The sequence below is a fragment of the Pan troglodytes genome, chromosome 10 (assembly GCF_028858775.2).
Source record: "Pan troglodytes isolate AG18354 chromosome 10, NHGRI_mPanTro3-v2.0_pri, whole genome shotgun sequence".
Classification (NCBI taxonomy): Eukaryota; Metazoa; Chordata; class Mammalia; order Primates; family Hominidae; genus Pan; species Pan troglodytes.
The window spans coordinates 17,744,319-17,770,043 of record NC_072408.2 but is presented as its reverse complement, the minus strand read 5'-3'; the positions used below and the strand labels follow the sequence as shown (position 1 = coordinate 17,770,043).

General features: G+C 39.6%; 1 protein-coding gene across 5 annotated transcripts in view; it reads left to right on the top strand.

The window, feature by feature from the left end:
• Positions 1-25,725, top strand: part of STYK1 (serine/threonine/tyrosine kinase 1) — a 57,907-nt gene that overhangs the window by 14,202 nt on the left and 17,980 nt on the right. For 2 of the 5 annotated variants that reach the window (XM_016922971.4, XM_054664072.2), the window contains exon 2: positions 23,240-23,365. The exons of the other annotated variants lie outside the window; for them this stretch is intronic. The gene's annotated coding sequence lies outside the window, so the exon portion shown is untranslated. The remainder of the gene's footprint in view (positions 1-23,239; positions 23,366-25,725) is intronic. 5 annotated transcript variants of the gene reach the window in all.

The following is a 25,725-nucleotide window of genomic DNA, read 5'->3' as shown; positions in this document are numbered from 1 at the left end:
TATCCTAAGTAAACTAACAAGGCTTTTTGTGAAGTGGGCAACTGTTAGAACCAAGATGATATGGGGTCACTAACTGATTCCAGTACTTGCCCAGAATTAGAATACTGATCCAGATTTTTATATTACCCATCCATCTTGTTTCTTCTGAGCTGCAGTCAGAGATCACTGGTTGATTTACAGGAATAAGCAGGGTCAGTCTAAATTGCAGAAAAAAACTAAAAACTGATGGGACTAGAATCTAACAACAGGTGTACCATAGTTCTTGAAACAAAATTTTTCTATCTCCTCATTTTTACTAAAGACAAATCATAATAGAACTGATTTGTTTGCAAAAATAAGCTTTACTATTATACTTGGCCTGATTATTTATATGAAGTTCAGCAAGAATAATTATTTTTCACATAGGTTCTTTTTAAATTAGCTCTGATGAAACTTTATTCCATAAGTAATTTCAGATAAGACTTTTAAAAAACTCCTTGAGCTCAGCCATGGTTTTGTACCATAAAATACCTAGGAGTTGGATAAATTCCCCTCCTCTTGAGGTCCCAAGATAACTTGGGGCTCCTGGGCCCATCAGAAAATGACATTCTTCACTTACAGGAACCCTGTACAGGGACTACATAGACAAGGTATGAGGCCAGTTTTCCTAAGGAGCTTTTATTGACTCTGTAAGTCAAGTTTGATTCCTCAAAGGAAAGCACTCTATTTCAGTCAAAGACTTGGTAATAAAAACAGTTTATCCAATTGTGTCCTGTTGCAAAAGAAAGCATTCTTTTTGCACTTATGCAAATAACTATATTGCCGTAAGTTAAGCATACTCACAAATAGTTTCCAAATTCTGGAGAAATCAGATAGAGAGAAATATGCTCTAAAATTTTGTTTACAGGAGTATTGCCACAAGCTACAGATAACTCAAAAATGTTCTTGACTCTGAAAAACAAAGCAAAGAATTAGCAATGTTTTAAGCAAAAAGTCATAAAAGGATTATTTCAGTCTTTCATTAGTTCAGTCCATGCAGTTAACTCCTGTTCTGTTTGATATTCATGAACATTTCAGCTCTCCGTGAGAATCATGAAAGTTTTCGCCTCTATCCTAATGTCACAATCTCCAAAGTTATCAGAAACCTGCATTCAAGAGCACCTGTCAAATCCTATTACTGACTATAAGGCACCTTTAAAAGAGGATCAAAACAAGACAACAGTTGTCTGTGAATGACAGAAAGTCTTAGGGCAGCCACAGTCAGACATGATTGACAAGGAAATACGGTTACCTCTGTGGCACACAATAATATTATGTAACAATTATAATGACTAATAACATACTAAGTCATATTAGAATTATAGGAGTTTCCCATAATTTTGGGACACATAACCAAGAACATATTTATTCAAATACAGCCCAAAGAAAGCCAAACACAATTTTATATTTTATAATGCTTCCCGTATGATTTCTACAGATGTTTATACCACATTAAGCCAAATATGTCTCTTCTGGACTTTAGGGGACCTAATACGAAAAGATTAATTAGGTCAGAAAAAGACACAATTTACCATTTGATTTTGGAAAGTTTGTCAAATATTGAAGGTTTAACCACTTGATTATTACAAACATAGAATCTCAGGTCACCGTAAGTCATTCATTTAGCCAAAACGATAACTCAAAAATTTTAAAAAGACAAAAAACTTTACTCATTAATAGAGGGAAGACAGCTTTCCACACAATGTCTCTTTTCCTTCCTTTTTTTTTCTTATAGTTTATTCAAAAGGCAAACAAAATTTCGTTTTTAAAAATATTACACAAAAATCTTATTCAAGAGAGAAAGCCAGATTTTACAGTGTACTGTTAATGTCAATCCCAATTCTTAATAAAACATTATAGACAAATCTATTCAATCGTAAGCAGTTAGACCAAGAGGTAAGATTCCCATAAACCTTTTTAAACTCTTTACAAATTTTTGTTAAGGAGCAGATCACTGCTCTAAGAACACCCTGTTGTGCTTTTATTCCAATGTTCAATTTACAGAAAAACTGAATAAGACCCCTTTAACTTTAGCCGATATGTTCACACAGAATTTCCTTCACAAGATTAATTTTTCACAAATCTTCCACAATTTGCTCAAATTTTCAGCTTCATCCTAACTTTTAAGTGAGGATAACTTAACTTAGAACCCCTTAGCCTTCTAAACTAGGCTAAAAAAAATTCACATTCCCATGCCTTCTTATAATCTTTTACCAAAAACACATTTCACTTTCCTTACACACCTTGCATGTTAAAACTGTTTTTCCAGTTGTCTCAATTATATGTTACAATGTTAACTGTTAGCAACTTTTATTTTTGGTGAAAAACCTGGTAAGTAAGTGATTTTAATTAGGTACTAGGTGTGAAGCCTAGGACACCAGAGAGAAATACAAGATAAGGTCTGATTCTTTCCAGCATTGCCAGGGGGCATGTCTAATTCTACATATCCCCAGGACTTATCTAGAATCTAATGGCTCTAAAGCAGGTATACCAAACAATTTTCAAAAGTCAAATAAGCAGTTTATGACCTTAAAGTATTTAGCAAATCTAATTATCTGATCTGCCTAATTTAGACCAAATGTCTAAATTTGGAAGACATTTTTATTTTACCAATAATCTTTAAAACTGTCTTTATTTCCCAAAGCTTACTAAAGTCACATGAACTAAAAAGCATTACAGTTTTTATTTTTCTGACAAAATATTTAAGTGCTTATTATTATTATTATTATTTTTTTTTTTTTTTTTGAGACGGAGTCTCGCTCAGTCGCCCAGGCTGGAGTGCAGTGGCGCGATCTCGGCTCACTGCAAGCTCCGCCTCCCAGGTTCATGCCATTCTCCTGCCTCAGCCTCCCGAGTAGCTGGGACTACAGGCGCCCGCTACCACGCCCGGCTAATTTTTTGTATTTTTAGTAGAGACGGGGTTTCACCGTGTTAGCCAGGATGGTCTCGATCTCCTGACCTCGTGATCCGCCCGCCTCGGCCTCCCAAAGTGCTGGGATTACAGGCGTGAGCCACCGCGCCCGGCCAAGTGCTTATTATTTTTAAACCAATTAATCAGAGCTCTTTCATATATAAATGTTACACATACAACACATATGAATACACAACAGACAGAAGATCCAGTAGTTGTAAGATTTTTCATTTGCCAATTTTTAAGTTTCTTAATTGAATTACTGGCTTCAGGGGGAGCCCTTTGAGGAACAGGGCCAGGAAAGCATGCAATTTCTAGAGCCTAATAGGCAGGCACAGCTGGAAGGCAAAACAGATTTCAAAAATTTAAGGGTCCCATTTTTATACCAGATCTTGGATCCCAAAAAAGAGGAAATCAGCCCACCTCCTATGGAACTCTTATCTCTCAGTGTGGCAATGGGGACACTTCCATATCTTCCAGGTGGTCAAGAGTATGCTTCTCTGATCCAAACATGCAAAGAGTTAAGTATCCCCCATAACTTCCATTAGCCATCCCTAAAAGTATGTTTCCTACCTAGTTATTACAAACCAAAGCTCTCTCATAATAAGAAGTAATTTCTGATACCCACAAAAGTCAAAACTGTCAGATAACACAATACAAAATGAAACAAAGCATTAGATTTTGAGAGGGATTTATTTATCCCCTTTCAATTCTAGTGGTTTCATAAGGAAAACAGAGGCTTTTTTCCAAAACAGGATCTGTGGCAACTCCTCTGTTTTTCCCAAGGAGTCTCAGGCTGTTAGAAATTATCTTAGATCCCCTCATGTGTATCAAGAGTGGCAAGAAGACAAAACGGAGAAAAACAATTGTATTAATCCCTTGTTTTTTGTTTTGTTTTGTTTTTTGTTTTTTTTGAGATGGAGTCTCACTCTATCGCCCAGGCTGGAGTGCAGTGATGCGATCTCGGCTCACTGCAAGCTCCGCCTCCCAGGTTCATGCCATTCTCCTGCCTTAGCCTCCCAAGTAGCTGGGACTACAGGTGCCCACCACCATGCCCAGCTAATTTTTTGTATTTTAGTGGAGACAGGGTTTCACCATATTAGCCAGGATGGTCTCTATCTCCTGACCTCGTGATCCACCTGCCTCAGCCTCCCAAAGTGCTGGGATTACAGGTGTGAGCCACCGCACTCAGCCCTGTATTCATCCATTTTCATGCTGCTGATAAAGACATACCTGAGACTGGACAATTTACAAAAGAAAAGCTTTAATGGACTTACAATTCCACATGGCTGGGGAGGCCTCACAATCATTGTGGGAGGCAAAAAGGAGGAGAAAGCCATGTCTTTTGCCTGTGGGCGACAGGCAAAGAGAGAGAGCTTGTGCAGGGAAACTCCCACTTTTAAAACTATCAGGTCTCACGAGACTTATTCAGTATCACAAGAACAGCATGGTGAAGATCTGCCCCCATAATTCAGTTATTTCCCACTGTGTCCCTTCCACAACACATGGGAATTATGGGAGCTACAAGACGAGATTTGGGTGGGGACATAGCCAAACCCTATCAACAATTTAGTCAACTGAGAAGAAAAAAAATTTTCCTCAGAGAAATAAGATCCAAGAAGAGAAAAAACATAAAAATCTTTTAAATATACGTATAGCTCATACATCTTCTTTTAATTAAAGCTGACTTTTAACCATAGCACTTCAAAAATGCTTTTAAATCTCTTATTACCTGACTTCAGCCAGGCCACACAATCCATTTTTCTGGCTTTTAAGCTTTACCAAAGGTAACCTCCCAGATGAAACCAGTAAGCTTTCACTAAGGTGATGACTTAACCACAAGTGTACCAGTATTTTAAAAGAGATGATTAGCAGTTTTTACAAGATTTAGAGTCTACAAGGTGCCTCAGAGAAAGGAAGATTCAAGAAGGGAAGATAGAAGTTGTTCACGGGGGGAGGGGATAAAATCAACAAATGGCAAAGATCACACCAATATCAACCTGAAAGTACTCATTCCCTAAACCAGAAATTGAACCCTGAACCAGGGATGCCATTGTGAAAAGGCAAAGCCTTAGCTACTAAGCTACAGCATTGGGAAGTTTCCATTGCCTTCTCAGAAAGAGCCTGGAGCAGACAATTTTGAGCCAATGAAGGCTTTTAACTGCTCAAAACAATTTTTAGAGCTAACTATGTCATAAACTCCAAAATTGCTGTCCTCTGGATGGCAGAAACTAAGAGAAAGTACTGCCACATGGTTACAAGGTCAAGCTCCCAAGGATATAAAACAAGATGAGAGAGAAACCCTATCTAGCTTATGGAGTCCCAAGCCTGTGTTCTATCCCAAGGTACCTCCCCTTTATGACAGAATAACACAGAAAGACAAATTCAAAGCACAAAATACACCAGATTCACTACAGCATTAAGACTAGCCTCATGAATCCTTTTATTCATTAATCAAAACGTTGCAAGAGAGTGATTTCTACCATTCCTACAACTGGTTTGTACAGAGAGAGAGGAAAGGGAAGGGATAAAAGTGTTGCCTACAGTGGGGTGGGGAAGGCAAGGAGCTCAGAGAGACTAGGTAGTGAAGGATCTTTTCTAGCAGTCCCATCAGCTCTCAAGTTTCCCACTTTGGGGAGAAAAAAGCTCCCCGTGTCTGGTGATCCTGTACATGCCTATTCCTGTCATCCATAGCTGTCAGCAAGGAGTGCAAGGCAGATTAATCCAAAGAGAATAGCAGTTAACATCCCATAGTGTCAAATCCACTTTTAACCAAGAAGGACTTTACTGAGAGGGGCCTCTAATCCCTAAATCTTAGGAAGGACTCTAACCTTTCTAAATTGGGCCTCAAACTCAAGTTTCATTAAGCATCCTTGCCTTTTATTAGGAGGGGCCTTAACCCTCTCTGTCTTAGGAGAGACTCTCCTAAGTTGGACCTCTAACCCAATCTGATCCTTTACCTGGGCAAAACATACCCCGCCCCTTACCTAAAGTCGGCCAATTGGCAGTGCTGTGGTCTATTTCCTTTGGGTCCATAGGATTCTCCTCAGTATAGTCCCTTCATGGTTTCCAGGAAGATGTTATTGGAAAGGGGTCCCAATCCAGACCCCAAGAGAGGGTTCTTGGACATTGCTAAAGAAATAATTCAGGGTGACTCCATAGAGTAAAGTGAAAGCACATTTACTAAGAAAGTAAAGGAAAAAAGGAATGGCTACTCCACAGGCAGAGCAGCGGTGTGGGCTACTTGACTGAGTATACTTAGTTATTTCTTGATTATATGCTAAACAAGGGGTAGATTATTCATGAGTTTTCTGGGAAAGGGTTGGGAAGTGAAGGTTCCACCCCTTTTTAGACCACATAGGGTAACTTACAGATGTTTCTGTGGCATTTGTAAACTGTCAGGACACTGGTGGGAGTGTCTCAGCATGCTAATGCATTATAATTAGTGTATAATGAGCAGTGAGAATGACCAGAGGTCACTTTCATGGCCATCTTGGTTTAGGTGGGTTTTGGCTGGCTTCTTTACTTCATTCTGTTTTATCAACAAGGCCATTGTGACCTGTATCTTGTGTTGACCTCCTATTTCATCCTATAACTAAGAATGCCTAACCTCCTGGGAATGCAACCTAGTAGATCTCAACCTTGTTTTACCAAGCCCCTGTTCAAGATGGAGCTGCTCTGGTTCAAATGCCTCCAACAAGGCCAGTCTTTAAACATTAATGCAGTGCCACATTTTTGTTCCCAGGACAAGTCAAGAATCCATGAGGGTAGCAGGTATTGCTAGCAATATTCATATACCTTTGCTTTAAACTGCTTTCTGTATCAGTTGGAGCACATCTACACTTCTTGATGTTCCTGTAGCTCTGACTCTTTCTGTCAACATACAGGATGTACAGATCGTACTAAAGGGACTGGAAGGACTGGATTTTGAGGAAATGATATAAGGTATTAAATTTCTTGCTTAAAATGATAGAGAAAAACTCTTATCCACCTTTTCTCAGGTTTTACACTTCTGAATTCTCATATGTAAATATATTTTATATATCTTAGTTTCATTATAGTTCTACTTTCTTGGGTACTCCTCATGAGATATCAATAAATAATCATAAGGTCTTGTATTTGTACTGATTGTTATACATCTCAAATACTTTACATGCAACTCTCTAGAAAAGGTATGTTAATTGGGCCAGGCATGGTGGATCACGCTTGTAATCCCAGCACTTTGGGAGGCCAAGGTCGAGACCATCCTGGCTAACATGGTGAAACCCCGTCCCTACTAAAAAATACAAAAAAAAATTAGCTGGGCATGGTGGTGGGCACCTGTAGTCCCAGCTACTTGGGAGGCTGAGGCAGGAGAATGGCGTGAACCCAGGAGGCGGAGCTTGCAGTGAGCCGATATCACGCCACTGCACTCCAGCCTGGGCAACAGAGTGAGACTCCGTCTCACAAAAAAAAAAAAAGAAAGAAAAGATATGTTAATTGACTTGCCAAAGGTCACACAGGAAGTCATTGACCCAGTGTCATAATTGAGATCTCCTGACTCCTTTCCCTATTTCAGGAGAAGTTTCTTCCTTTTCACCAAGCATTTCTCCTAGAACTTTCCATTGAGAAATAATTTAGGTGAGGAAAACAAGATGAATTTCAGAGCAGAGGGAAGTTGAAGCCAAAGTGAAGATTACTGTCAGGACCTCATCGTACTGGAGACTATATTGGTGCAAATATAGCATTATTTTAAAGTTCATTTATCTTAGATTTTTTCCAGAGTGCATCTCATATTACCTCTCCTTAGACTCATTAACCCTTTTTCTTTCTAAGAACTATAAGTAGTGATCTAAGACAAGATAAAAAGTGTGGTCAACAAATGATACGGCCTTGAGTAAAGTTGGCTTGAAAGTCTGTGAAAGAAATACCAAAGCCTGAGAGATTTAACAGATCCTCAAGTTATTCATCATAGAAAAGCTTTACTTCAGGAAGCAAGGGTACTTCAGAAGAGATGGCCTTGCGCCTGTCTACATGACAGGAGAGGGAAGGATGTGGGGAATATGATAATTCTTCCTTGGATTTCTGAAATACTTGTATTCTAAAACTTTAAAGTACTTTCATATGTTTTATCTCATTTGTGCTGTCAAAACATCTCTGATTACATTGCGCAAGACTATGACCCGTTATTTTACAGATTAGGAATTAAAACCCAGGGAAGTGATCTAACTTGCTGAAGATTACATACAAATGAGGGAGAAATGGATGAAGGGAGGAGGGGGAGAGAAAGAATGTGAGAGAGAGAGAGAGAACTAGAATAGTGGCTGCCAATGTAGAATCTTATCTAATAAATTAGAGTCTGGTGAATTTTCTCCGGATTAATTAAGAAAAGGAGATAACAAGAGTTTAAGGTGGGGTTCCCAAACTTGGCTGCATATTGGAATTATCTTAGGAGTTTTACATAAATCTCAATACCTGGTTCCTATTCCCAGAGTCTGATTCTGATTTAATTGGTTTGAGATACATCTCAGACAATGGGATTTTTAAAAAGCTCCTCAAGTAGAACCACTGGCTTAAGTCTTGGTTGTTAGAGCCTAGGAAAAGAATAGTACAAAATCTGCTGCATCCACTTTAATATGCCTATGACCTTTTAAATTTGAAAACTATGAAGCAATTTACAAAAAAAAGAATAGAACAATTGACAATTTAAGATTTAAAAAAGTAGATACATTGCAGAAGGATGGTAAGAAAACTGTACTGAAGCATAAGTAAGATTTTCTGTAAAGTCAGGTGTCAGGAAATAATTATCTTATTCCTGTGGAATATACAGAAATGTGAGTGGTATTATGTTATCATATTGATGTTACATAGAATGAAGTTCTTACCCACAAGGTGAGGTCGTTCAACAATGTCATAATTTGAGGAATAATAATAATGATATAGTAATTATTATAGGAATATTCTTATTATTATAGCTATCATAGGAATAATTAGTAACAGCTAGTGCTTACTATGTACTAGGTGTTGTTCTAAGTGCATTATCATGTAAAATTGTTTAATTATTACAGTGGCTCTTTGTGTTAGATAATATTGCAAACCCAATTTACAGATGAGAAAACTGAGCATTAGGAGAGATTAAGTAATTTGCTTAAGAGTACAAAACTAATTATAACAGTAGGAGAGATGGGTATACTGGATTTCAGAAATGGGCTGGGCTATGCTTCTGAGACTTGTAAGAAAACTGGAAACTGAGCTGAAATCTAGGAGTCTGAATAATAAATATGCCTTTATCATGGCAGATATAAAAGACCATAAGGAAAGAAGTGAGTGAGCCCAGCATTTCGCTCATGCATACAAGTTTAGAGCAGGAAAAGTGCAGGACCAAGGCAGGAGGCTGTTGGGCTCCGGCGTGGTCCTCTTAAGATAACAAGCTAGCTGCAGTAGAATTGCAAACTTCAACTTAGGAAAATACACACCCCTGCATACACCCCTCACACACCCAAAACCACACTTGCATACACACTGCTCCCACACTTTTTTTTTTTTTTTGAGAAGGAGTCTCGCTCTGTCACCCAGGCTGGAGTGCAGTGGCACAATCTTGGCTCACTGCAACCTCCGCCTCCCGGGTTCAAGTGATTCTCCTGCCTCAGCCTCCTGAGTAGCTGAGACTACAGGTGCATGCCACCACGCCCGGCTAATTTTTGTATTTTTTTTTAGTAGAGACGGGGTTCCGCCATGTTGGCCAGGCTGGTCTCGAACTCCTAACCTCAGGTTATCCGCCTGCCTCCGCCTCCCAAAGTACTGGAATTACAGGGGTGAGCCACTGCGCCCGGCCCTGCTCCTGCACTTTCTGTTCACTGAATTGGTTTCCCAAATTTACTTAACATTTAGCAAGTCTTTGGGCAACTCTCATTTTATTGTGTCTGTGCTAAGAAGAAAGAAGTTTTAGCTACATTTATGCTAATACGTTGAAGGAAAGCCACACTCTCTTCAGACCACTGGGGTGGGGCAATAGTAATCAAAAAGGGAAGCTTGATCAGGAGCACAAAGTTGGAACCACTGATCTGAAAAGTAATTATGTTATACAAATAAATTCTTGCTAGAAGAGGCACTTTTAGCTACTATCACTGAAGAACAATTTTACTTCCTTATTAATTCTCACTAGAATCCTCTGATGTAAGCAGGCAGAATTATCTCAGCTGTATAGGTTAGTAAACCAAGGCTTCAATAGATTAAGATAAATCCACCCCTAACTCTGACACTGGTTCTTTTATTCTTTCTCCTTTACTACAGTTGGATGGAGATGATACATTAACTTTGTTCCTGGGAGTCCCAACTTGGCTTTCTCCCAGGTCGGCAAGATAATGCCTTTAGCAAGCAACAATGAAGCTCGTTAAACTCAAGATTTTTTTTTTTTTTTGAGACAGAGTCTCTCTCTCTCCCTCAGTTGCCCAGGCTGGAGTGCAGTGGTGCGATCTCGGCTCACTGCAAGCTCCGCCTCGGGTTGACGCCATTCTCCTGCCTCCGCCTCCCGAGTAGCTGGGACTACAGGCGCCCACCACCACGCCTGGCTAATTTTTTTGTATTTTTTAGTAGAGACGGGGTTTCACCATGTTAGCCAGGATGGTCTCGATCTCCTGACCTCGCGATCTGCCCGCCTCGACCTCCCAAAGTGCTGGGATTACCGGCGTGAACCACTGCTCCCGGCCTGAAGCCATTAATCTTGATTTAACGGTTGTACTTTGTCTTTAATTCTAAACACTAGTTCTTTAGGAAGATTGTTTTCCCTCTTGGTCTCTTTTTGTTACCATCAGCCAATTTTCTTTTGTATTTCTGCTATCAAACTTTTCTGCCTTGTAGCCTTTCTTCCTTTGCATGTTCTTATTATAAAATAACTAAGGCTTAATTCATTCCATTTGGAAAATAGAAAAAAGAGGAAAAAACTATTAATAGTAACCATCATCACTGTTGCTGTAACACTCTAATATATTTTTCTTTGGGCTTCCCCTACACAGGTGTTTTTCCCAGTCAATTTCATTGTACTCTTGCCATATATACCTCATTAAAATGTGCCTTTTTACTTAACCCACTAACATTACAAACTGCCGTTTATTAAACATTTTTGTGAACATAAATTTAATAAATGTGTAGTATTCCATGGTCCAACTGTATAAAAATAATTTGAAACATCCCTCCTTTTGATGAAAATTAGTTATTTTTTCTATTTTTAATTTTTTTCCAGAAAATTTCAAATATGTACAAAAGCAGCAAAAATAGTACAATGACTTCCCATGTATATCCCCTGAATTTGGCAATTTTGAACACATGGTTGATTTTTTTTTATTTACATCTCCACCTATTTCTCCTCCTTCAAGTCCATGAATTATATTTTGAAGTAAATCCCTACTTATATTTTCAAAAAAATTAAATAAGGGTCACAGATTTTCTTGTGTGTTCAGAAACATCTTCCATTTTTAAAAAACATACATATAATTGACATTTGGGAGAGAAATTACAGAGTCAAAATTATGAATGCCATTCAGGCTCTCAATTTTCATAGTGCCAAGTTATTTTTCATAAATGTAGACATTTAGATTCCTTGTCAGTCTTACAAGAGTCATTTTTAAATAAAACTATTTAGGGAATAAACATTAGTTTTCAAATCTTCTTTTCTGCTGGGTGTGGTGGCTCACACTTATAACCTCAGCACTTTGGGAGGCTGAGGGTGGGAGGATCACTCAAAGCCAGGAATTTTACATCAGCCTGGGCAACATGGCAAGGCCCCATCTTTACAAAAAAATTAAAAATTAGCCACCCGGGAGATCAAGGCTGCAGTGAGCCAAGATCACATCACTGCACTCTAGCCTGGACAACAGAGTGAGGCCCCAGCTCAAAAAATTTAAATAAATAAATAAATAAATAATATTTTGTCTTAAATGGATTGGCAAAAAATGTATCTTGTTTTATTTTAAAGTATTTTTTAAATTACTAGTTAAGATAAAAATCTTTCATCTTAGTTCACCATGCTTCCATATTTGTTAAACATTTTGTTGCAATGAACTCATTTACTTTTGTTTTTCACATTTTTGACTATTTATTTATTGGCATATTAGTGGTTTTCTCATTACTGTAAAAGTACTATGTTTTTATTTGTTTATTGATTGATGTTTCCATTGTGATTTTTTTTTCTGTTGGAAGAAAGTTTTTTGTTTAAGCTTAGGAAGTTATCACAAACCCAATATAATTTATAATGTTAAGTTTTTTATGTCTCTTAAAGCATCTAGCTTTTTTCCCAAAATTTATTTTGTGTACAGGTGAATCAAAAATATAATTTTTGTTATCAAACAAGTAGTCCATTGCCTAAATTCCATTTGATGAATAATCTATCTTAGTACTTCTCAACCCCAGCTGTACGTTAGTATCTCCTGGGAAGCATTTCCTTGATTGAAGCTGATATCTGAAGTCATAATCTATGGGGTTTATAATCATCATAATCTCTAAGAGGAGTGGTATATTAGTCCGTTTTTATGCTGCTGATAAAGACATACCTGAGACTGGGCAATTTACTAAAGAAAGAGGTTTAATGGACTTACAGTTCTGAGTGGCTGGGGAGGCCTTACAATCATGGCAGAAGACAAGGAAGAGCAAGTCACATCTTATGTGAATGATGGCAGGCAAAGAGAGAGAACTCTCTTGTGCAGGGAAACTCCCCTTTATAAAACCATCAGATCTCGTGAGACTTATTCACTCTCACAAGCACAGGAAAGACCTGCCCCCATGTTTCAATTACCTCCCACTTTGTCCCTCCCACAACACATGGGAATTCAAGATAAGATTTGGGTGGGGACACAGCCAAAACATATCATTTTACTCCTGGCCCTTCCCGAATCTCATGTCTTCACATTTCAAAACCAATATTGCCTTCCCAACCGTCCCCCAAAATCTTAACTCATTTCAGCATTAACTCAAAAGTCCACAGTTCAACATCTCATCTGACACAAAGCAAGTCACTTCCACCTATAAGCCTGTAAAATCAAAAGCAAGTTAGTTATTTCTTAGATACAATGGGGATATAGACATTGGGTAAATACAGCTGTTCCACAGGGAGAAATTGGCCAAAACAAAGGGGATACAGGCCCCATGCAAGTCTGAAATCCAGCAGAGCAGTCAAATCTTAAAGCTCCAAAATGATCTTTGACTCTATGTCTCACATCCAGGTCATGGTGATTCCAGAGGGGGGTTCCCATGGTCTTGGGCAGCTCTGCTGCTGAGGCTTGACAGGGTATAGCCCCACTCCTGGCTGCTTTCATGGGCTGGTGTTGAGTGTCTGCAGCTTGCCCAGGCACATGGTGCAAGCTGTTGGTGGATCTACCATTCTGGGTTTTGGAGGACGGTAACCCTCTTCTCATAGCTCCACTAGGTGGTGCCCCAGTAGGGACATTGTGTGGGGGCTCGACCCCACATTTCCCTTCTGCACTGCCCTAGCAAAGGTTCTCCATGAGGGCCCCGCCCCTGCAGGAAACTTTTGCATAGGCATCCGGGCATTTCCATACATCCTCTGAAATCTAGGCAGAGGTTCCCAAGCCTTAATTCTTGACTTCTACAGGCTGAACACCACATGGAAGCTGCCAAGGCTTGGGGCTTTCACTCTCTGAAGCAACAGCCCAAGCTGTACCTTGGCCCTTTTAGTCACAGCTGGAGCAGCTGGGACACAGGGCACCAAGTCCCTAGATTGCACATAGCAGAGGGACCCTGGGCCCAGCCCATGAAACCATTTTATCCTCCTAAACCTCTGGGCCTGTGATCGGAGGGGCTGCCTCAAAGGTCTCTGACATGCCCTGGAGACATTTTCCTCATTGTCTTGGTGTTTAACATTTGGCTCCTTGTTACTTATGCAAATTTCTGCAGCTGGCTTGAATTTCTCCTCAGAAAATGGGATTTTCTATTCTATCACGTTGTCAGGCTGCAAATTTTCCAAACTTTTGTGCTCTGTTTCCCTTATAAAACTGAATGCCTTTAATAGCACCCAAGTCACCTCTTGAATGCTTTGCTTCTGAGAAATTTCTTTGTCAGATACCCTAAATCATCTCCCTCAAGTTCAAAGTTCTACAGATCTCTAGGGCAGGGGCAAATGCCACCAGTCTGTTTGCTAAAACATAACAAGAGTCACTTTTGCTCTGGTTCCCAACAAGTTTCTCATCTCCATCTGAGACCACTTCAGCCTGGATTTCATTGTTCATATCATTATCAGCTTTTTGGTCAAAGTCATCCAACAAGTCTCTAGGGAATTTCAAACTTTCCCACAGTTTCCTGTCTTCTTCTGAGCCCTCCAAACTGTTCCAACTTCTCCCTGTTACCCAGTTCCAAAATCACTTCCACATTTTTGGCTGTCTTTTCAGTAGCACCCCACTCCTGGTGTCAATTTGCTGTATTGATCCATTTTCACACTGCTGATAAAGACATACATGAAACTGGGCAATTTACAAAAGAAAGAGGTTTAATGGACTTACGGTTCCAAGTGACTAGGGAGGCCTCCCAATCATGGTGGAAGGCAAGGAGCAACAAGTCACATCTTACGTGGATGGTGGCAGGCAAAGAGAGAGAACTTGTGCAAGGAAACTCCCCCTTATAAAGCCATCAGATCTTGTGAGACTTATTCATTATCATGAGAACAGCATGGGAAAGACCTGGCCCTATGATTCAATTACCTCCCACTGAGTCCCTCCCACAACATATGGGAATTCAAGATGAGATTTGGGTAGAGACACAGCCAAACCATATCAAGTGGGAAATGAACACCAGGATTGATATTTTTTAAAAATGCCTCCTAGGAGATTCGAATGTGCTCTCTGGTTTGAGAACCACTGATCTGCTTATTTTGATTCTTGCTGACTTCTTTATATTAAAGTCCTAAATATGTGTCTCTTTTTCTGGGATATTTATGTGTTCTATTAATCTATCTCTCTGTTTTTCAGTGTGTGTGGGTGTGTGTGTTTAGGCTTTGTAAAACATTTATGCCTGATACAGGCCTCTCCATACCAAACTTTGCTTTGTTTTTTTTAGAATGAGAGATTACTGCATGTTGGGGTATTACCAGTTCCCTTTCTTATCTTGCTGGAGCCCTAAGTTTCCAAAGAAATCAACTATAAAATCTCTCTCTGAACTCCTCTTTTCAGTCCTCTCATTCATATAGGTCTCGAAGATCAGAGAAGAGCCCCCTAAACACATTTTCTCCACATCCTCACCACCTATTCATTCCCAGAACCACCCTGCTCTCTGGCCACTGCACTATAGCTATTCTTTCTATGATGGGTGACCTCCATGTTGCCTGTATCTGCTACTTATTGTTTTCCTGACCTCTCATCAGATTTTAGCCCAGCTGTTGTCCATGCCCCTCTCCTTTGCTTCCACAACAGCACAAACTCTTGGTTCCCCTTTTACTTCTCTAGTTTTTCCTTCTTAGGCCCTCTTTGAGTTTCCCCCTGGACCCCAATTCCTCTTCCTTCATGTAGCCCTTATCCGTTGGAACTCCATGGATTCTTTCCTAGGCCCTCTTTTCCTCTCTTCTCTTTTTCCTTTTTGTTCATTTTTTCCTCTTTCTCTCTTATTCACTTTCAAGCTTTCAATATTATCTAATGACTCCCAAATATTTATCTCTGGTCCAGACTTCCCTTATGAATCCTAAGAACTGTACAACCAAATGCTTTTTTCTAATATTCTACTTAAAAGTCACACTGGCATCTTAAATCAAAATGTCCAGAACAACTCATCATCTCCTCTTCTTTGATTTCTCCTTCTCCTTCTTACCTTCTACAACCACTGTGTCCTGTTGGTTCAATCTCCTCAAGGTTTCCAATCCATTATTTTTCTTTTTTTTACTGTCACTACTGTAATCCAAAAAATGATTATGAAATTATTAGTTTCACAATTGATATTCTCATATGTATTTATTATCACCTGCAATTTATTACTCAATTGCTGCAAAACTAATACTCATTTTTACTTTTCAATTTGAAATGATTAAAGGTTCACAAGTAGTTGCAAAAATAGTATAGAATCCAATGTAACAATTACCAATTTTCCCAATGGGAACATCTAAATAACTGTAGCAAATTATCCAAATTATGAAACTGACAATGGCACAGTATAATGAACTAGAATGTAGAGTTTCCTGGGATTTCAGTTTTTGCATTCACACATTATCTTTTTCCTCTCTGTGCATAGTTCTTTGATATTTTATCACATGTATAGACTCATGTAATTTTCACCACAGTCAAGATACAGAATTGTCTGTCACCATAAAGAAACTCCCTCATGCTACCCCTTCAAAGTCACACCTCCCTGTTCCTACTGGTAAACACTGATCTATTTTCTGTCTCTCTAATTTTGCCATTTTGGAAATATTATACAGATGGAACCATACAGCATGTAACCTTTTGAGACTGGCTTTTTCCACTCAGCATAAAGTCCTTGAGTTCCATCTAAGTGTTGCATGTAGGAATAATTTGTTCCTTCTTATTGCTAAGTAGTATTCCAAATAATTTTTTTTTTCTAAAATACAAAATGGACCATGTCACTCTACTTAAAGCACTTCAGTGATACTTAGAATAAAACAAGCAATGTTTAGCATGGCCTAAAGGCTCATTATGATCTGCCTCTCGCCTACCTGCACAGTGCCATCTCTTCGTGTTTTCTCCTCTCTTGTTACTGTCCAGGCCCACTGACCTTCCAGTTATGAGAATGTATCAAGCTCTGTTCCCATCCAAGGACTGCATATTCCTCCTCTCTTGCCTTGTGCCTGTGCCGACCTTTATCTAGTCAGCTCCTACTTATCATTTGCTTAAATATTGTTTACTTAAAGAAACTTTTTTGACTTCCTTCCTATTGCCCCGTTTTTATAGCACCCTAAACTTCTCCTTCATAGCAAAACATATTTAATAATTTTTATGATTAATTATTTAACATCTGAGTGAATGACTTGGAATAAGGCTGGCCCCCCAAGGAATGATGTGAGATAAACTAACTAGATTGTAGAAGTGGAAGAAGTAGAGCTGTCTTGAATGGACAGTTCAGTTACAGAGCAAAATTCAGGCAAGAATTAGCAACTCAGGTTTTCAGTGTGGCCAGCAGAACATAAAGGCAATGGGTTCAGGGGTGTGAATGAAATAGGAATGAAGTAGAGTGGAGCAGGATGATGGTCAGTAAAGAGGCATTCAACCATTGTGGTTGCATTTATCTGGGAGGCTTTTATATTAGTAGCAAGAGCTCAGTAATCAGAGTATAAAGTAAAATTTCAATCTCACTTAGGATTGATTTAGGCAAAGAGAGGACAACACGGCCCCATCGACTTGTGTGGCATTCAGGTGAGGGCTCCAGATTTGAGAGGGTTTTGTTAATAGGCATGAGTAAGTGGGCAGATTTGGGGAAGTGGATAAAGGCTACATCTTCCCCAAATTGGAGAGTATGTAAGATAAATAGGATGAAGAGGACTGAGACTGCTGATCTCCGTAATGCCCCCGTCAGAATTGGTTCAGGATCTGGGTGGAAATTAGCCAGCATATAAGTGATATCAGCGGAACCAGTACAAGGAGCTGAAAAATTTAGAGACAGAAGAAATCAGGCAGGTGCTGATATATTTTCCCTGATGAATACCATACCACTATCTAGCATTCTTTCCATTTCTGTACCTTACTTTACAGCATTATGCTATTTGATTTATCTGGTTTAAATCTCTCTTTCTCAACATGATTGTTAAATTCAGATATCTACTGGCAGCTGTACTATTTCTGCTATCAAATGACACCTAGTTGAAGTATAAGAAGTTTTAAATCCTGCATTAACTTTTTGATTACTTTAACTCCCTCTCTGTACATAGAGTATACTTACATCCACAAATATTATAAATATTTAGATAAAAGATTTTTTGTTTCATTTTGTTATTTTTGGTTATACATGTTTACGTGATTGATACAGCTATGTGACTATTTCCCAACTGGAAAGGCAGATGAAGAAGGAAGGGAGGAAGGGGGAGACTAACACATATTGATGATCGCAATGGCTCTGGTAATGTTCTAGGCATTTTACAGAAATTATGCTGCCTAGCTCTCAACAACCCTGGTAGGTAGTTATCATCAGCAGCACTTTACATATGGGAAAACACCTTCACAAAGTTAAAATACCTTATACAAAGTCATCCTGAATGATAGGAATGAGATTCAAATGGAAGCCAAACTCCAAAGTCTTACCATTATAGCACAGGAAATTGTATGCAGGGTAAGGGTAGGAATAGATACCCAGCAGATTCCAGGGCTGCCATGATATGGGTAGGAAGATGCGGATGAAAGGAAGCCTCCAAAATTTGGGAGCTCTTGCAGGGACAAGGAGAGGTAGCATAACTGGCTGAGGGTACTTATTGATTGGCATGCCCGTTTTCCAGTTGATAAACTTCCTACTGCTCTCTGCAGTTCTTTATTACCCTTAGGAGACATGCACGTTTCCTGCTCACTAAACTAGGAAGGCAAGGAATGGCAAGGTCAGGTGACATGCTTCCGGATGCTGAATGAATCACCCACCAAACCAGAACTAGAACTTCCAATCTCTCACTCTGTTATTACAGCACTAAGTCAGGGCTGACTCCACTTCCCTTAATTCCTGGACTGCTCAGCTCTGAACCATGCTGACCCACTCCCTAGGGAGGGGAAACTGCCCTTGGATCCTGGCTGTACAGAATGAGGCAGGAGGTTATGTGTTCCCAGAGGTGTCTTTTTCCTCTCGCCAGGAGTTTGTTATTGTTTACCTGGAATTACATTCTACATATAGAACTTTTATAGTGACACACTGTATGGCACAGCACTGAGGTAAACAGGAGCTGAGTTAGCTTTCTGATGGTGAAACCTCATGTCCACATCTCTCTGCCTGGGCCTGGGACTCATTTATCAGAGAATGAGAAAGTGTGTGTATGTATATATGTGCCCCTACAGCCTGTTGTAGCCTGTCTTCCTTCAGTCCTCCTCAGCTTGGGCCCTCCTCTCTGCCAGAGGGCAGTGTGTTAGACAGGCTGGAAGAGTGGCCAGAAAACAAAACAGATCTCCTCACTTATGGGGGGAGACTTCCAAGAGAGTTTTAGAGAACCCAAAATCTTTCTTAGAAGGAAAAACCCAGCAGGCTGAATACAAAAGAAGAGGACTGATCCTTGGAAATGCAAGGTCACTGACAACAGTAGGAACAAAGTATTTGAAAGCAGCCCCAACCCATCTTCTGGTGCATTAATCAGGTAGGAAAAGGAGACACGGATGGATTAGAGATAATCCTGTGCTGAGTGGGGATGGCGTTGTGAGTTCTCAGCTTTTCCTTGTCACTGATAGCCCTTATTCTGAGCTGGGGAAACTGAGGAGCTGGGAAAATTGTTATTGATTAGGAATCTCAGGAAGAGAACGTAATCAGCAGGAGAATATTTAATTTAAGATATGCTGTTTCTGGGCTTTTCTTTGAAACTGGTAGATGAAGGATTATGGAATTGGGTACATACAAAATAGCAAGATAATTATAATAAAAATAAACTGTTTTGAATTTGTATAATACCTCAAAGGAAATAAAATGTGTTTATCTGCGAAACCATATTTAAAATTTGATGCTGTTTGTAAGCATCTGTGAGCACTGCATTTCTTACCTAGATGTTATGGGGCCTGTCTTGCAATCACTTTGTTCCTCTACAAAGTAAACTTTTGTGAGGTACCAGGATATAGACTAAGCTTCCTCATCTCAACTGTATATCACATATGTTTCAGGAATCTCTGGAGACAGGTAAAAATAGAAGCAAGAAAAACTGATAGCCCTCAGATTTCATAATCTGGTGAGTACCAGTGAGTCAAAAGATCTGTTGAAACAGGCGCAGGACTCCTAGGCACCATGGTGGAAAGGGGTTCCCCTTTGAGAACCCATTTGAAACACTTTCTCTAGTGTTCATTTCGATCCCTGGGTCTCTAGGAAATGGGGGAGGGCAAAGATCAGAAATAAGCACAATTTCTCAATATCTGAGAAGAGTGAGAGGACGAGATAACCTCTCTTAGATAACCTCCTCCCTGCCTCACCCACACTAGGAGATATCACAGGGCATAAGGCAAGTTATCTACACAAATACGCTTCTCTGGATTTAAAAAGAATCACCTCTCCAGTGTGCCCTTCCATGCACTCTGTGTCCTCTCACTGGTTTGTTTCCCTAGAATGGTAGAGCCTGGGGCACTGAGAGAGACAGCATGAAGACCCTAATTCCTAAGCCAGTGCCCTGTCCCCTGCAATTTCTGGCCTCTTTCTGACCCTCATGCTCACAGTGAAAGATGGCTAGTCCTAAGAACCGGGACTTTTTACTCAAAAAGCAGAAGATAGAAATAGGATTGGGGATCAGACCCAGGAAAATGAACAAAGGAAACAACCCAAGATGACATAATCTGGTGAATACTAGGAAAAAAATTCTGATTCTACTTCTATTTTCAGAATATACTTTAAAGACAGACATGCAGATGTCATCTATGTCCCTATGAGGTTCCTATATGGACACCCTTACAGGCAGATTCAATTCATCCATTCTTTCCAAATTGAGTGTATGTTAGTAAAATTTGGTTTCAGCCTTGTGGTTTCCATGATTCTTTTGGATTCCAATGTAATTCCTTCTTGACCTTGTTGGTCTTTCTCATTTGAAAGACAAGTAATATATGCACAACAAAGTAGTATAAAGAACATTGGGTTTGTAAGTAAAAGACCTGGGTGTGCAACCTCGCTTTGCCATTTTTTTTTAAAAAGTGGCTAATTTGGTGGGGTACGGTGGCTCACGCCTGTAATCCCAGTACTTTGGGAGGCCAAGTCAGGTGGATAACCTGAGGTCAGGAGTTCGAGACCAGCCTGGCCAACATGATGAAACCCATCTCTACTAAAAATACAAAAATTAGCTGGGTGTGGTGGCATGCACCTGTAATCCCAGCTATTTGGGAGGCTGAGGCAGGAGAATTGCTGGAACCTGGGGGACGGAGGTTGCAGTGAGCTGAGATCACGCCATTGCACTCCAGCCTGGGCCCACAACAGCGAGACTCCATCAGAAAAAAAAAAAAGTGGCCAATTTATAACTTAATCACTAATTCATAACTTAATCCCTCAGTTTCTGCCTTGCCTTCTTTGTATGAAAGTGCCTAGCACAATACCTGGCACACTGACTGTAGTTGCTAAACACAGGTTTATTAGATCTGAAAACCAGAAGCTTGTTTCATAGGATGTTGGTAACAAGTAATTCTCAGATTCTCTAGAGCTGAGCATTGTTCTCTCTCACACTTCCAAATTAATATATTCAGCCCATTAAACATGTTTTTTGTTTGTTTTGGTTTTGTTTTGTTTTGTTTTGTTTTTTCCAGATAGCTCAAGGGTAAGAATGAAACGCTAACTATACAAGAAGGCAGACTGTTTCAGGCTAGGGGCTGCTACCTCCATATATTTTACCCTCCTCACTTTTAGTCTTTGAGTCCTCTGCCCCATAGCCCAAAGCCATTAATAACTTCCTTGATCCATATGGCAGCCACCTGGAAGGGTGGATCACTTGTCTATCTAAAAAGAACATGGCTGGAAGATCCGCATGTGTTGATAAGCAAGCAGTAAGGTTGAAGGTGAGGCTGGCACAACAGATTTAACTGTACCTTACTGGAACAGGGCCAGATGTTATACTGAGTTCAATCATGGAATTTTTCATCACACATAAGCAGGTAGAGTGCAGGAAATCTGATTTTAGAAGTCTTATATCTAGGTATATTTTGGTAAGAAAAGTTTACTCTGGAAAGTCATGGGTAAATTGCAGATTGTGTCCGGGAGACTGTATTGTGCTAACTGAAAAGAAATGCCACTTATTAAGAGTTGTGTTATGGTTGCAAATAGAATATAGTGTGAATTAAAATAGATGCCTAAATGCAGTGTGACACTATGCTTGTATTGTATGTGTAAAAGTTTAGAGAATTAATATTACTATTTAGTTCAATTTCATTATAGTTATATTCATGAGCTTTTATGGTCTTCAGACTATAGTCTTGTAAAGATTTAGCATGGACTTTACTCCTCATTTCACTTTCATTCTCCTCCCTTTTGTATCTCCTTCATTGCACTGTTTCTTCTCAGGATTCTCAATGAAAGAGGGGAGTTAAACCTTTAACATGCTAAGAGAAAGTCTGAAGCAACTGATAAGAGAAATTAAGGAATGATAACTACAAGTGAGGCAATATTATGGTTCTAACTAGAACCCTGCCTGAAGAGATTTGGCTCTGTAGATATAGGATTATGTAAACTAGAGGCAAAGTATATACAAACATATTGTACAACTATCAAACATATTTATCAGAATGAAATATATTACAATTTCACTAGACCCTTGATTCCAATGCCATGGATTTCATTATTCATAACATTAAATAGAGAACTGTGGATAATGCTTTACAGTTCAGCTAAGAGAAGAAGCAGTAGCCTACATATATTTTTTGACATAGTGGGAAAAGTATTTAGAGATAATGAAACGGAGTGGAGTATTGGTCAGATTGAACAGGAATCTTGGCCAGAAGTATCCTTCTAGTAGTCAGGTGGGCCAGAGTTGAACCCATCGAAGAGTCATCCTAGAGGTTTTTGGCATTAAGGCATGCCTTTTCTCAGCTTGACAGAGTGGACAGGCAAAGCCGTGTGGTTTCTGAGTATGAATTTCAAGCTAAACAGTGATCTAGAGAGGAATATTGCTGTTACAAGTAAATATAAGCATCCTCTGATGTATGAGCTTTGGTGGCCTCTGTGTGGTGAGGTTTCCCACATTAGCTTTCATGGATATGTGGGTATGCCCAGTGTGTATGCCTTAAAAATCCTAGACTCGGCCGGGCGCAGTGGCTCATGCCTGTAATCCCAGCACTTTGGGAGGCCAAGGCAGGTGGATCACGAGGTCAGGAGATCGAGACCATCCTGGCTAACACAGTGAAACCCCCTCTCTACTAAAAATACAGAAAATTAGCCGGGCGTGCGTGGTGGTGGGTGCCTGTAGTCCCAGCTACTTGGGAGGCTGAGGCAGGAGAATGGCATGAACCTGGGAGGTGGAGCTTGCGGTGAGCAGAGATCACGCCACTGCACTCCAGCCTGGGTGACAGAGTGAGACCCCGTCTCAAAAAAAAAAAAAAAAAATCCTAGACTGAATCTGGTACACCCCATATGCCTCTACCTAAATAAACTGTAACCATTAGAAAGGGTTTATTGTATACACATATGGAAAGCAATTTCATTGGGTGGACCTCATCATTCTATACATTTATCTCCTTGCTCTAGCATCCAATTTCACTGGGCTGCAAGATATCAATAAGCCTTGCCTCTTTAAACTACTTATGTACAAATAAAAGTGATGGTGAGAACCTGGCTCAGGAAATGCAGTAGCAGGCCATATTGCATCCAAAGGTGAGTGCTCTGTAATAGGTGTGATAGTTAGTGTAAGGATATAAGCATGAGTTTGAGTTATCAGGGATTTGTGTGTTTGGCCAGGTGCCTATAGTTGAGTATGGATGGCCCTCCGTGAGCAGTTCACTGTGCCCATGTGGGGGTACACGTACACATGGCTTTAAACGACTCCCTTCAGTATGTATTAGTGGGTGTGTAGTTTGTTTTCTGGGCCGAGCTCATGAGTCTGAGCTAGCTGCTGACTGACCCTTTTTTCCACCTGTGCTGTGGTAAGAGAGAGTGTGCTGAGAACCTCCTGCTCAGAAAGCCAAACTGGTTAAACTGGCTGCTCCCTGAATGAAAACAATTACTTCTGATAATCCACTAAAAAGGAAGCAAAGGAAAGGAAAATAAGAATGATAATAGCAGTGATAACTTTTCTAATAGCCTTCCTGAGTTCACCGTGCTGATCCAATGTTTTATTTTTCAGAACTTCTCCTTTGTGCCACTCTCTTAAGGTCTGTTTTTTGAAAGTTTCATCACTAGTGCTAGTCCTTCCATGTGGCCTCATGAATTGTGGAAGCTTTCTCAGCCACATTTCTCCTTGCCATTTTGGTTTACACACTGGATACAGTGGACTTTGCTATCTAACTATTCATCAACTTCTTAGATCCCATTCTAAGAATAAGAATAAGGATAAGAAGTTCCCTCTTCTGTGCCAATTTTCCGCCCGCTGGCTACTTGGCTGTTTACCTGAGCTTCTGTCAACCAACCGCACAGTTTTGTTTCTCTTGAGTTGTAAGGGAATTGTTTAACTATTAAACCCATATACAAGTTCATGGTGCTCCAGGAAGAGTGGAAAACAGATAAGGCAGAATCTGGGAGGCTTCTTTACATAGGTCTTTCAGGCACTGAGAGATTCTGCCTCAGTAAGTAACACTGTGGTTATTAGTATCAGTATTAAAAACAATGCATAATGTAATGATAGAGGACAGCATAATATGGCTAATGTAACACCTGTACAACATAGTAGCATATTATATAAGCTATACTTCTGATTTTTGTTTTATGTTTTCATCAAGTCACTACAAAACTGGATCACATATTTAGACTTATTTAGCAGAAAATCATATTTTCTTTCAAGTTAATCAGAATTAAAGAAGTAGGCTTTGTTGACTATAGAACCATGGGAGTGTCTTGTCAAGCAAAGGCAAAATATAAATTTAGGAGAGGTATGGGACAGTGGTAAACATGAGTTCTCTTTGGAAAGAAAGAACCAAGTTTCTGGGGCTGTTATTTGAAATATGTACTGATTATATTGTATAGACTTAACAGTGATACACATAAAGAATCCCTTGCCAGACAAACAAGAAACTAATAACTAGAGTCTACTTGGAGGAGACTGGAGGAGAGTTAAGATCTGGATAAATGGAGAAGAATGGGGTGGGAGGAAGATTTTTATGCTATACAATTTTACACTACTATTTTTTGAATCATATGAATGTATTTTCTTTTTATTTAAAAGAGAAAGAGAAGGTGGCTTGGTACTGATACTTCCTTTATATCCTTGTAGCAATGAGTGTCCGTGTCTATATCTGATATGAGCAGAGGAAGCACCTTGAAGCTCTGAGGGATGAGGAATTAAATAGTTTTTATTGATAAATGCTGTCTGTTCACTGCTTGTGAGGGTGTGGATATTTCAGAGAAACAAAGCAAATGTGTAACTCATATCCTTCGACATCTGTCAATTTTTTATTCATTATCTGAATTAACTGTGTGTAAAAATGAAATTAAATGTTTTCTTTAGAGCTAGAAATTGTAGCTCATGCCTGTAATTCCAGAGACTCAGGGGGTTGAGGCAGGAGGATTAATTGAGCCCAAGAGTTTGAGATTTAAATGAGCCGTGCATGATCACACCACTGCACTCAAGCCTGGCTACAGAGCAAGATCCCAACTTCAAAAAATGTTTTGCTTAAAAAATGTGATGCACAGCTAAAAAAAATATATTAGACATGCTTAATACTGTAGGGGAGGTAGATCATGCCCACATAACCCATGGATCACAGTTCAGATGGATGTTTTGAATCTGTACTTGAACATGGGAGCAGAAGTCTCGGGTGGGAGGGGAGACTTTAAAATAATTTCAGTAACAGTTGAATGAAAGGACAAGAGCAGATCAGAGCTCTTTGCTGTATAATAGAGAAAAGAGAAACGCTGAGAGGAAGAGAAGGTTGGGAGGGTTCTTCCAACCTGAATATCAGCTAGGTAGATAGAGATAAACGGATGACTCAGAGAGGTAGCCATTTACTTAACTAGTGATCTGTAGAGGCGGTTTAAAATTCTGTGTGTACTTCATTTATTTTTTTCATTCATTTTATTTT